Below are 14296 nucleotides of genomic sequence, written 5' to 3'. Positions count from 1 at the left end.
CAAATTCATTTGGACAAGGATGTACGACAGATTCTCCCAGTAAAAATGGATTGGATGTCCAGTACCTTCAATGGCAGCCATTGCATCCCCTATAACGGTTTAATTTGTTGTTTTTGATGATTCCTCATACCTTGTTTTGTCTTCTTGTATGTGTGTTTTGTTTGTTGTTGTTGTTGTTAACACGTTGTAAATCTTTCTGCCTCGCTTCTGTTACTTTCCTTCAATTGGTTCCACCTTGCCTCCACACAATCACAACACTGTAATAAAAGAAACGGTATTGTATTAGCACCAAATAAATGTCTTATTTATGCTCTGTCAGCGATTTTGGCCCCTGTAATTAAAGGTCATTTTCACTATGCGCTGCCTGTATTGAGTCACTCTTATCACACCTCGGCATGAAGTTCCCAGAAGGCTTTGGCTGTCCAAACGCTGACATAAAATTTGAGTCGGGAGACATTTGCTGTTGGAACGCCACCTATTTGCATCAGCATGCAGAGTGAAACCAGAGTTCCCTTGACATTAATAGGAAAGAGTCACGCATGTGCAGCTCAGACCAAAAGATTATTTATGCATGCCGAGCAAAGGACAGTCCTGCTAGATTAACAAACATCACCTACACGACAATTACAGGCTATGCACAATATTCTGCCACCGGGCAGCAATAAAGTAAGTTCCGTGAAAGAGGATTTCAATTAAGGCGTACATTGTTCTCGGTCCAAATGTTTCCCCGCGGGTGGCAGAGTTGGACGCCTCCTGGCCAGCGAGGTGCTGCTGGGTGCTGGCATCTCTAAAAGCGAAGACGTGGGCGCAAGCCAAGTCAGGGCCAACAGCCAAAGTAGCAGCGGAGGAGCCTCGTGGGACCTCCCGCCGCTGAGCAGAAATGCACTCCCACCCAAAGGGGTCAATGTTCATTTTACACACAGTATAACATTGTTAAACGTTGTACTGGAAATATTTTTTTTCAGGGCAGGCTAACGAGATTAGATGCAAATATAAGGCATGTTCAGTTTAAAAAAAGTTGATCTAGTTCATAACTATTAAGGTCATAACAGTCAAATGTTGTTATGTGGTTGACTGAGCTGTAAAGTTTTAGCGCTGTTGGATTCATGCCACTTTACTTGAATAAGGCTTTAAAAATATAGCTAATTTGTGTGTGCACGCCAAAAAAATTAAATTAGGGACTAAACAGTATAAATAATGTTGTTGGTTAATCTTCTATATTGTAAACCTGGGCTTTGGTAAATATATTAGGGATGAGTTCAATTTCATACATTGGGACTATATTCCCCCCCATTTTTAAATGATTTGGAGTGATTTTCCCTGATATAATCCTTGTTTTTGTCATCTAGAACAAACTCTACACTGTCAAAAAAGTTATTTTAGTCGGGCCAATCTAAAGATTTTAATTAGACATAACTGAAATTCTTGAGCACTCAATTAACATGAGTCATTTTATCAAGTTAATATACTTGATTAAATAAATTAAATTAACTTAACTTGTGTGATCAAGGTTGTGGGCAACAGCTTAACCCTGCCAGGGACATAAAATCAGGATCGTTCTCTTGTCATGTTTTGTAAAAAAAATACAGTTTTTGGCTCTGTTGTGTGTAGTGCAAACACTTGTCCATAATCAGAAATGGTGATGTCATCCTTATGCTGCGCTGTTATTGCCAGCTCACCTTTACATATGTAGATCATAAGGGCTGCTGTAACCTATTCCTTACATTAGGTATCAATCAAAACACTTTACGAAGTACATTCTTTTGGCCTTAGACACTCATGTTGGACTATATTGACTTTCATTTTGGGTGTGCCAGGCTTGGAGAGTCGATACGTGTCCCCGTCTCATCTGGAATTTGAACTTTCCATTGCTTTTACTTGCACAATGATTCATCTTGCACACGCGGCAGCCGCAGATGGAGCGATGCAAAGGTATAAAGATGTATCGACGGAATTAATGAGCGCAGCGGGTGTAAAATTGTGATGGAGCTCGCTCACTTATAAGTAGACGGTAGCAGTGGGAATTAGCGCTGGCATAGTTCAGAGGACCCTCAAGGAATGTAAAAAAATAAAAATAGAGACTGCAACATCGATGCAATGATCACTAACAACTTTACAAGTCACCTGAACAACTCTAAAACGGGATAAAAAAATCTCCCCTTTGCTAAATTTCACGACTACTCCGATATAAAACGACTTTTGCTTGCTCGGAATAAGGAATTATCCGGGCATCTGTTATTTATTGAGAGACTACCGCTGTTATTTCAGCACTTGTTGGCTGTTTACCCACACGGTGGAAACACTACGGGTGTGTTTACCTGTCAGGATGTCCTTAAACATCACACGTGTTTTGTCAGTGTCGGTGTTTGCTGTCGGGAAAAATCTGGATTGGCTGCACTTTCCTTCGAGTTAGTAAACACTGACGCTCCCTTTCATTTCCTGTTGATGTGGCTGGTAGATTTGGTTTCCTGCTTATGTTGGAAAGAAAGATGATCTCAGTGCCAATCCACTGAATGATTTGGGTTTTGCATTCAGTCTTTGTTATACATGTTTTTATTGGAGGCTTTGGAATACTTGAGCGTGTATTTTATAATACCGTAAACGCAGAAAACGCTGAACACTGTGCTAAATATCGCAAGAAATCAACTGATTTATTATTCGCAGTAAAGCGAAAACAATCCAACCTGCTGATGAGGAGTCAGACTGAATAACAAGTCTTCAAAGTGGCAATCTCAAAGCCTGGAAGCAATCTGAGGCATCTGGGACCCCTTCCCTCCGCAGCCCCCTCGATTAAGGCGAACAACCAATGGCAGTTAGTCATGAGGCAAATGTCTTCTCCTCGTGCCTGTAAACAATCATTTGTGTTGGTGTAAAATGTAGCGGTAATGATTGTGAGCAGGGCCAATTAGGTTCAAAAGGTTGTTAGCGCACACACTGGAGTGCACTCCTACGGGAATGGATGAGTTTGACCTCTGGGCACTTGACATTTTGTGACCTGCAGCGAGAGAAGCCCATTCCTAACAAAAAGTGTTAATGATGAAAGAGGGGCCATGGTGGTCTTCCTGCCCATAGTTCTATCATATTCGAACACCTCTGTTTTATAACCTCCACCAAGAAGGCTATTGTTGTCCTTCAACAAGGGAAATTGATTTGTTGTTGTTTTGGCGAACAAACCTGTAGAAATACACTTTATTCAAGGAACACCAGGGAAGGCAAATTTGTATTAGATTGGATATTTCTGACCAGGAAAAAGAATTGCAAAATCCAAAGAAGGAATATCGCTAGCAGAAGGGTATCAAAATAAGAGATGCAAGCTTCAAACACAAAGTTTCTTTTCAAATATTTAAGAAGAAATTCTAAAGATAGTAGTAATTTTAAACTGAATTCTTAAATAACATGGCCTACATGGCTTGGGCCTATCAAGCTTCTGAATAACAAATATTTTAACTTTTTTTTAAAACATTTTATAATTTTAATTTATAAGGCAAAAAAATAGTATTTATTACATTATTTAGTTTTTGAAAAAAATCTGCTTTAAATTTAAAAAATATGGTGATCTAATGAAATATCAAAGGCTAGAAAATTATATAGATTTGATCTCATCTCATTTTCTGAACCGCTTTATCCTCATTAGGGCCACGGGGGGTGCTGGAGCCTATCCCAGCTGACTCCAGGCAGGGGGCACCCTGAGTCGGTGGCCAGCCAATCACAGGGCACAAGGAGACGGACAACCATGCACACACACCCATACCTAGGGGCAATTTAGAGTGTCCAATTAGCCTACCATGCATGTTTTTGGATGGTGGGAGCAGACCGGAGTACCCGGACGGAACCCACTCAGGCCCGGGGAGAACATGCAAACTCCACACAGGTGGACGTGACCTGGGTTTGAACCCAGGACCCCAGAGCTATGAGGCCGACGTGCCAACCACTTGTCTATAGATTTTATTTTAGCAAAAAAAAACAGTGGATGGATGTGACTTCACAGGCCAACCAAATGATGTGGCGTGCCAAATCCGCCCCTTGGTCCTTAAGTTTTGACAACAGGGCTCAAGCTGTTTATTCTCACTGCTATCGAGCTTAGTGCATAAGGAGTCAACACGTGGGTGGGAGCCTTATACAACACAAACTGCTGTCCCTGGAGTAAAGCTTGCTCAACATTTTTAAAGGAATTCATCTGCTAAAAGGAACAACGTGAACTGTTATTATGGCTTTTCCCCCCACCCCTCCTCTCCTGAATTCATAAATATTTTCACGCAGAGGGTTATCATCACACGACCTCCCGCAAAGCCAAACAAAGAATTCCTACTCCTTCTGTGTCTCACAGCTTTCACTTGCACTTGCCGTCATAGCGTTCACCGACACGTTTCGTTCTGCTTTCTCCTTCCCTTTTTGTTGTAGTGGTTGTTATTTTGGTCTTCTCGATCCTGAGAGGAAAGGGAATTGCTTAACTGCACAGTTTGGTGTTTCAACCTCCAGCGTGAAAATTCACCTTCTACCGTCAGATGAGCCGTTGACTGCTGCGGGCATGTAGTACGCCACATAGCACTTTTAAGTGGGTCAGGTAACCGAAACCCCAGACAAGATGTTTTTAGCGCTTTAAGCATTTCTTGGGAGGCAGAAGGTCAAATGTTCCCTTTCATGGGGCCCCAGAAAAATCCTAGACACTTGAAGGGATGGTTTAACATTTGCTAGATTACCCTAGAAAAAACAAGAGAAGCCCTTTTGAAACTTTATCATATGCTTTATTTTTAACATGTAAGAAGAATAGAGTTGGCTGTAACAATTTTGACTTGAATATGTCCCACTATCATGAATTTTTACACACTAATTAAATCATAGAATCTCATCAGAGTATTCAAAAAGACAAAAATATCCATCCTATTAAAATTTTACACAAAAATAATTTATGCCAGGAATTGCTCTAAATGGTGCATTCCAGAATATTTCAGGATAATTAAAGGGTTCTTTCCTTCAAACCAGGTGCTTTCAAAGTGTTAGCTGGTAAAAGAATGTCAGGCACCTCCCCGACTTTAAATTATCACTAACTTATTTGCCATCCTTCCAAAGGTGGGCTAACTACACACACTTTAGAGTTTTAACATCAGTCATCTTTATTTTACAATATCCAAAGAGAAGCCTCATGATTTAAAAAGCTTTCAAACTCCATTAAAAAATGTCTCTCATTGTAAACGGACAACATCTTTCAGACTTTCAAACACAAATTCCAGGAAAACATCCGCTTGGAATATTTGAAAAATCTTTACCTCTTGTGACTTTCATTTCTCTAAAATTGTTTGAAAAGAATGACACATGGTTACTATTTTTTTTTCATAAGTGGAATAGAGATGGACTGCCCTTGATGGCACTTATGGAACAGAAGGAAGAGGAGGTGGAGGAAAGGGTGTTGTTAAGGTTAAACAAAGAAGCATCCTCCGGTAAATGCCAGCTTGCCCTTAAGTGTCCAGGACGTGACAACGGGAACGTGTCCAACACAATCCCGCATTGACACTGTCATTCATCTACAATATTCATATTTGCCCATTTGAACCCACGTGCCCTGTGGCTCGTCCACTCCGAATCAACACTGCATTTTTATCCGTCACCTCCCATAACAAATCGTATTAAATGTGTATCTTGGCTCCTGCAAATTGTATTAAGGACATACTAAATTAATTCTGTGGAGGATGTGGGTTTCACCTTCTGATGAATTTATGATGTGATGACCCGCTCTCATGATATGCCTTGATCAGTCGAAAAGATAATTGATATTCATAAATCATTGAGATGGCAGCAGAGAAAAATAAAGGAGTACAGAAACACATTAGGGAGGGAGATAAAAAGTCTTTCAAACTTTGGGAAAATTCCAGGTTTTGCAGTAAAAAAAACGGGCCTCATTTTATAATATGTTTGTCAAAATTAATTGAAAACACACTAAGAGCAGATCATAATAAGAACTGAAAAAACATTTTTTTCTTCCAGTCTGGAGTCGAATCCGGATAAAACTCTGCTGTTTCAGCGCAATAATAGTGAACAAAATTCTTTAAATTTGTAAAACGCCACAAAAATAATGATAGATAATTCTTTATTGATGTCCAGAGGGGAAATTCTGGTATTGCAACAGCACTAACATACAGTAATTCACGATCCAGGTGTAAAATAATTGCAACAGAAGGTCTTAACGTTGGTTGCCGATAGTTTATACTTTTCAAGGGGTTAATTTCAAAAGCGGGGCAATAATACATTAGACCACATGTGTCAAAGTGGCGGCCCGGGGGCCAAATCTGGCCCGCCGCATCATTTTGTGTGGCCCGGGAAAGTAAATCATCAGTGCCGACTTTCTGTTTTAGGATCAAATTAAAATGAAGAGTATAGATGTATATTACATTTCTTGATTTTCCCCCTTTTAAATCAATAATTGTAATTTTGTAATCAATTTTTTTCTGTGTTTTTAGTTCAAAAATCATTTTGTAAAATCTAAAAATATATATAAAACAGCTAAAATAAACATTGTTTTAGATCTATAAAAAACTGAATATGCAGGTCTCTTAATCCAGTTCTTTTAATCCATTTATTAAAACAAATCTAAATATTATATTGAAAACGGTCCGGCCCACGTGAAATCAAGTTGACGTTAAAGCGGCCCGCTTGGGTACCTGCTCTGTAAACAACAAGGAAGTAGTAGGCTCAGTTGTCCCCGAATTTGAAATGCACCATAGCAGTTATGAAAATACCCCAAAGCCACTTACAGGGTGTCTGAATGTTTTGTTTGTGTTACTTAGTTCGTGCTACACAGGAAGCAGACACATAGGATTCAGCAGGTTGTTGTGAAAAAGGCCATTGGACTAGAATCCATTGAAGTTGGTCTCCCTCTATGCCTACTTTCACATCACATCTGCAAAAGCTTAAAAATGTTGCATTGGGTCTGTCTGAAAGAAACAGAGCTGGCCTTGTTAGTCCTCAGATGGGACTTGACCTTAATGTTTTTTGAGACTCCGTCAGGGAGTGGCAGAGCAGAACAGAGTTGACTGCCCCCGACTGGATGCCCTCAGCAGAGCACTGGTCCGCAGAGACCGGAGACGGTTTTCCAACCCTCCGAGGGTTTTCTTTTCATTTGACGCCAATGGAAAGGAGATGATGATGTCTGTGAGGCGACAACACAACATTGAAAAGGAGATGCCGGTGGAATAACTAGTTTTGTTATTTCAGGTGGATTAATACTCCTCCCATTTGATAAGAGAAACGACAACGGGTGTACAGTATGTCACCAACGATATCGATACTGTGGGTAGAATACAATTTTTGTTAGGTTATTGATACATAGACTTAACAAATCCATTTCTGAAGCGTTAAATACAGTAATGCAATTTATGTTAATGACAAATCGTTACTGAAAGAATTTGTAAACTTAGACAAAACGCAATCGATGTTTTGCATTCCTATGGGTATATCGATTGGTTATGGAACTATCGACTCAATCAGACTTATGCATCGTTACAGCCATAAATTGCCCCCACCTCTATTTTGATCACTTTTTTACCTGAAAGATTTCAGAAATTTAAATAAAAATCCTTTTGACAAAATATGTTAATCGATGTTTGAATCCCAATCGATTTGAATAGTCACACGACCAATCGATTGATTGATAGATTGAACGAACAATTAGATTGCTGTAAGTTTACAGCCCTAAAAGAGCCCACCACCTCTATTTCAATCAGTCTTTTGCACCTATTTTTATTTGTCTTTGGTCTGTAAGCCTCCCACCCGACCACCATAGAGTATAATAATGGGCGCGTGTTTGGATTGGTGTAGCTGTGGGAAGCAGCGTATTGTCTGGACAGGATCTGGGCTGAGATCAGCAGATAGCTGGGATGGTGGGCTGAGGCAGTGGTCCGTGGTCCTCTTTGTTTTACTTGGACCTTTCAAACACTTAGCAAACCTCAGAAAAGTGTCAGACATTCAGGAAATAGGAACTTAGAAAAACAAGCAAGGAGGAAAGTTGGCCCTGTTCATGATAAAAATGTTACTATTGATTGTGTGTGTGCATGTTATCATTTCATTTCAAGCCTGCTGACATGAAATATTAGCACTTTTATATAACAATAAGCCATTTAATAATTTGATTTGTTTTAACAGCCTCATGGTTTGACACTGGCAATTTTTTATTTTCCACTATCTCCACATGCAAAGGCGATATTGTTTTTGTAACAGGATTAACAATCGGCATTGGATTTAATGGACCTTTGTGAATAGGTGGTGTAATAATAATAATAATGCAAAGCATGGACCTGTCACACGATGTGCATTGCAGAAAAAATGTGGATAGTAGAATTTTGTTATCTTTGTAACATTAGTGATGTATGTACTACATACTACACGTATTGGGAGATGGATTTTTCACAAAGAAATTGTGAGAAAATGCAGAGAAACTACTAAATCTTATTGAGGAAATGGCCACCCAAAAAAGAGAAGTGTAGGTCACACCGTGAGCTTTCCCACAGTCTTGTAATACTTATTAATACTTCAGCATGAGATGAGTACCATACCATCGTGTGCGGTCGATTGGTCGCCGGTCTTTTGGTCGCCGGTCTTTTGGTCGCGGTCTTTTGGTCGCCCGTTGTCGCGGTCCGGGCGACCAAAAGACCGCGACCAAAACAAAGTAAAACAACACGGTCTACGCATCAATAAAAGCCAACAATGGCCATGAGCAGTTTCACTGAGCCGACGTGTGAGTGTATAAGAGTTTGTATGTACATGAGTTGTCCCTTTAGGAAGGTACGTCAGTCAGGGTCTTAACAAGTTCTCCAACAAAAAACAATAAAAGTACGGGAAATTTGGAGCTTTTCTTTAGCCTAAGAATTACTAGGGCATTAAGTATGACTAAATAGTAATTCACAGTTTGTATTAAGGGAATTTCAGCAACGATTTAAATGGTAATTATCAATAACCGACCAAAAGACCGGGGACCAAACGACCTTGTACCAGTACCATAACATTTTTGATTGTGACATCATTACATTTCTAATGTATGTTGGTCAATCCAGTATTGTAGGACGTTTTGGCTTTAAAAGTCTTGAAAAGTAGCCCACCGGTGGAGTGGTCCTTTCCCCTGACTTTAGTGGGAGCAGCAAGGGATCGATTCCCGTTTCGGGGTGATTGTGAGTGCGAATGGTCATCTGTCTCGATGTGACATTTCGCAATTCTGGCAGCCAGTCTAGGTTGTAATCCACCTTTCGCTCAAAGTTAGCTTGGATAGTCTCCAGCACCCTAGCGGGGTTCATTTAACGAAGAGGATGCCGCAGACTAATTTAGCTTCATGAAAATGCAGAACCAATAGAACAGAAAACCCCGCCATAGTCTGATAAAAGTACTGCTATGTGATAATCTACGTATTGTTAAATTCTCTGAGGGGCACTGTCAATATGCAGAATTCAAATGAATGAATGTTTGCAAACAGAAATAAACAGGCACAGTACTTGAGGAAGTACTGCACAGCATTGTTTTCATGGATTGGTTATAGCCCAGATTGGAATTTCAGTTTGGGAATTGTTACATGGCCTGACATTCTGTTCAATGCAAATGTATACAAGGAAAAATGCCGTAAGGGGACAGAGAAGTGATTTATGCTTTCTGGCAAAAAAGATGACAATTAAGCTCCCGCGACAGTCTCAAATTACAACATGCCAATTTTGCTGTTGCAGGGGTGCCTGACCTGAAATAGCAGATGTGTCAGTGCCATGAATCTGTGATGATAAAATGTGGTCGCTCGCCAATTTGGAAGTGCCTGCGAAGACTGATACATTCCATGTGGTATTGCTCGCTTTTTCTAATCTCTTCTCAAAGCAACTTTTAAGACTCTTGATAGAAAGTCTGCAACTTGTGTGACTGCGCCAATATTTTTTTTTAAATGAATAAAATATGAATTTAATTGCCGGTTAGATTTATGAGACGTGCGTTTATTTATAAAGCAGAATTGCTAACCCAGGTGCTCTAATTCTGCACTGGCGATTATTAAATTATACTGGACGAGTGTTGTTCATTAAAAATTGTCAGATTCATTTTTTTTTAACCTCAACATCAAATATTAGTTAATTTTATTCTTTGTTCATTCATTTTCCTTAACGCTCATCTTCCCTATGGTCGCAGGGGGTGCTGGAGCCTATCCCAGACAACCTGAACTGGTGCTCAACCAATTGCAGGGCATTTTTACGTTGCATTTTATCTATTTACCTAATGGAAGAACTGTAAATGTTTTTAAATCATTTTGTTACGCTCTTAAAAAAACAACAACTGTACATAATTTCTTTTTTATACAGTTGTTTTTCCCTATGTATTTATTTTAAATATGAAAAAAGACCATTTCTGATTCAATGAAAGAACGAGAGGACATGAATTCTATCTTGCTGTAGTACATTATTAATTTACAGCCGAAACTGGCCCCCGAGCCTTGAGTTTGGCACTATTGTGCGAGAGAGACCTGCTTCGAGAGTGTTTCAAAGTGAATGTTTGAGATAGGTTTGCTTGCTCAGTGCGTGGCAACGGCATATTTTCCCCGCTGACCTCACCCGGACATTCCTGCTGAGGCCCATGCTTGACGGTAATAACACCCCACGCATCAGAGGGAACATGCCGAGTATTGATTTTTGGATCATCTTCCCCTTAAAGCAGAAAGAGAAACTGAGCAGCCAGCTAGGAGGATTATTATTTCCTCGGGGTTGAAGCCACGTGGTCCGACGGTCTGTGGGATTCAAGGCCTCTGAGGCTTTCCACACTGTGTCATTTCCTCTCTGGAATCCATAGATCAGGCAAATCACTTCCTATTGTCCTTGCCAAGCAGCCGCCCACTTGGCCTTTCTTTGTCCGTGTCTATTTCTGTGGCCTTATGCGGAGCCCTGCCCAATGCACTGTGAAAATGTTTGCTTTTCTTTTTCCTTTTAGTGTTTAAACCTGAAACACTTGGACTCATGATGACTGGCAATAAAATCTCTTGGTTCTCTGGTGAGGTTGACCATTTGTTAAGACCTGAGCCAAGTGGGATGGGGCGACGAGAAGTTTTCATTGCATAAATGAGGGCGATTTGTGAAAATGCTGCCTCGATTTGGCGCTATGATTGTGAGTGTGAATGGTCGTCTGTCTCTCTGTGTGCCCTGGAGCTAACTGGCGACCAGTCTAGGGTGTAGTTTGCCTTTTTCGCCCCGAGTCAGCTGCATACCTGTCAACCTCTGCCGATAACTGCCCTTATAAATGATTATGATTCCCCTTACAAACCCCCAAAAAACCTTGCAAACACCGTACGAGTCGTACGGTGTTTGTAAGGTTTTTTTGGGGTTTGTAAGGGGAATCATAATCATTTATAAGGGCAGTTATCGGCAGAGGTTGACAGGTATGCAGCTGGGATAGGCTCCGGCAACCCTTACGAGTTTGCGAGGTATGGAAGATAAATGAATGTTTGCCACTGGTACATTTATATGTCAAAATAGTCAAACATATTACCTATGTAGTGACTTTTTTTCCACCATTTTTTAAAAGTTTCTGATTATTTTATAATTATGTTGCTAATTCTCGTTTTTTTGTGAGACATTTAGAGATGTATTATTATACTACTATAATAATACGAGAAAAAAACAACACAATTATAAAATAATGAAACTTTAAAAGAATGGTAGAAAAAATCACTAGATAGGAAATATGTAGCATACATATTTGCTCGTAATATGTATGATAATTATTCATATTACGAGCAAATATGTATGCTCACTAGGATAAAGGAAGATAAATGAATATGGAAGATAAATGAATGTTTGCCACTGGCACATTTATATGTCAAAATAGTCAAACATATTTCCGATGTAGTGACTTTTTTTCTACCATTCTTTTAAAGTTTCAGATTATTTTATAATAATGTTGTTTTTTTGAGACATTTAGAGACTATTACGAGCAAATATGTATGCTCACACTAGGATAAAGAAAGATAAATGAATATGGAAGATGAATGAATATTTGCCACCGGTACATTTATGTCAAAATAGTCAAACATATTTCCTATGTAGCGACTTTTATTCTCCCATTCTTTTAAAGTTTCTGACTTTTTTTAGTATTATGTTGTTTTTTTATTCTTTTTTGTGAGACATTTGGAGACAATTACGAGCAAATATGCATGCTCACACTAGGATAAAGGATTTATAAAAATAAAGACGTTTTTAGTCTTAATTTGAGAGATTTTTTTTGTCTTCTTCTTCAAATTCCTCTCTTTCCTCAACAAATCTTGCACTGGCTACAAAACTGAACATTTCAACTATAAGAATCCAAGGTGGGATTTTCATTCTAACATCATCCGAAAACGCAGACGATGTCTGGGGAGGTCATCTTGCTTGCCAAAAAACAGACTGCTTGTTATGTTAATGAATAAAACACTTGAGTGTACTGGAAAATTCAACTGGGAGTGAATAAAAAGGAAATGAGTGATATCAACCGTGTTGTGATGATGAAAAAACATCATCTACATTTTCTCGGCAGGCGAGTTTTCCATGGGTCAGATATTCTTGAGGGCTTAATTCGGCCTTGGCAGCATAAAAAAAAGAAGAACAAAGAAAACTCCCAACCTACTCAAAGGCAGCCCCTGGACTTTCTTGTGGAAGTTTTAATGGGAGTCAGATGTGCATCTAATCAAAGAAAAATGGTGGGAATTGTTAAGGAGGCCAAGCAAAAAAGAAATGCAGGAAATGTGATAACCGTAACCAATGATGGTTTTTCAGAGTCAGTGAACCAACAAATACGTTGTTGGCTTCACGTTGTGAATTTCGATGCAGGTTGATTTTAAATTTATGACCATGTGTCCTGAGTAACAAGAAAATAGAGTGTTTGTCATACATCTTTTAGACGTCAAATGTTACAATATCTCCCATGTTTGCGGTACAAACAAAATAACAAAAAAATAACCCAAACTTTGGTCTATTTTTTTCTTATAAACTTCCCAAGCGGTGCTAGCAAATCAGTCCTGTTGGGTTAAGCCAGTTTCTTCTAAAATGCATACGTTTTCACAGTGCAAACATGCCTGCTAAGTTTAGTGAATATGACAAAGATCCTTAAATATTTATTCATTCATTTATTTATTAACCTGCGACATGCAGTAAAAATCTTAAAATAATTAAAGAGGTTGAGCACATGTTTTAATATACAAAATCACTATTTTAGCAATCTTTTGAGAAAAATTTAATTACAGTTCTTGAATTTTAAGAATGCAGTATAAAAGAGACACCAAAATACTGTTTTCTTGCATCCACTACTATTTACTGAAAATCATTTGAATCCCCACCTAACACTTAGTTTCTACTGCCATTGTTTGTAATACTGGCAGCATTTCATCAGCTAGTTGCTATTGTTTATTGTAAATGTCAGCGTGAAAGGTTGTTTGTCTGAATTTGCCCTTTAATAGGCTAGCGACCAGTCCAGATTGGCGTCAACGCTCAACTGTGATAAAGACACGCACTACATAAAATGGATGGATGGGCCCAAACTGTATGAATTATGTTTTGTCGACTCCACTGTTTGAGAAAGATCAATTTGACAGAGAAAAAAAATGGACACCTTTTTGGTATCTTAGTTATTCTAACTCTTCCCTGACTGTATGGTCGCCATTTCCAAAACACACCCAAAAAATGAGGACACTTTGTGGCATTTAAGGAGGAAGGAAAAATATCCAGCTAAATATAATATTCTACAAGATCATAATGGCATCATTGTATACAGTGATGTATTTTATTCATCAAAAGACACATTAAATATGATACACAATAACATGGTGGCGGCTTATGTGTATCAGAATTGGGAATTTTTTTGGGGAAGAATGCGTACAAAAGGGTTTTCACAGTGTTTTTATTTTGCCAATGCATCCCTCTTACAAAGTGAAGTAGCAAATAGCAGAACATTTATGGCTTTATAAGTGGAAACTAAATTTGCACAAAAATAAATAGCTGCAAAACCTTGAGGTAAACAAGAAAAAAATTGCTATGAAATGGGGAAATAAAACAAAATATTCAAAAGGCTCTGATGTAATGCAAAAGCTCTCTCTTTTGAAAATAGCAATTTATTGTATATTTACAAGAGTCTGAGCCAACAACTTCTGACGAATCTAAAGCGGTAAGCAGCCAACCGCTGGCATGCAAACACAAACCACAACAATTCAATTAAACTCATCAGTTCTCTGTATCTATGATCTGATTCCATCAACTGACGGCATATGATATCATGAAAAGTACGTAATGGTTTAACATTGCCTACTTTAAACTGTTTTTGA

This window comes from Stigmatopora argus, chromosome 9, assembly GCF_051989625.1.
Source record: "Stigmatopora argus isolate UIUO_Sarg chromosome 9, RoL_Sarg_1.0, whole genome shotgun sequence".
Taxonomy (NCBI): Eukaryota; Metazoa; Chordata; class Actinopteri; order Syngnathiformes; family Syngnathidae; genus Stigmatopora; species Stigmatopora argus.
The sequence above is the reverse complement of the archived record's forward strand: the minus strand, read 5'-3'. Positions refer to the sequence as shown.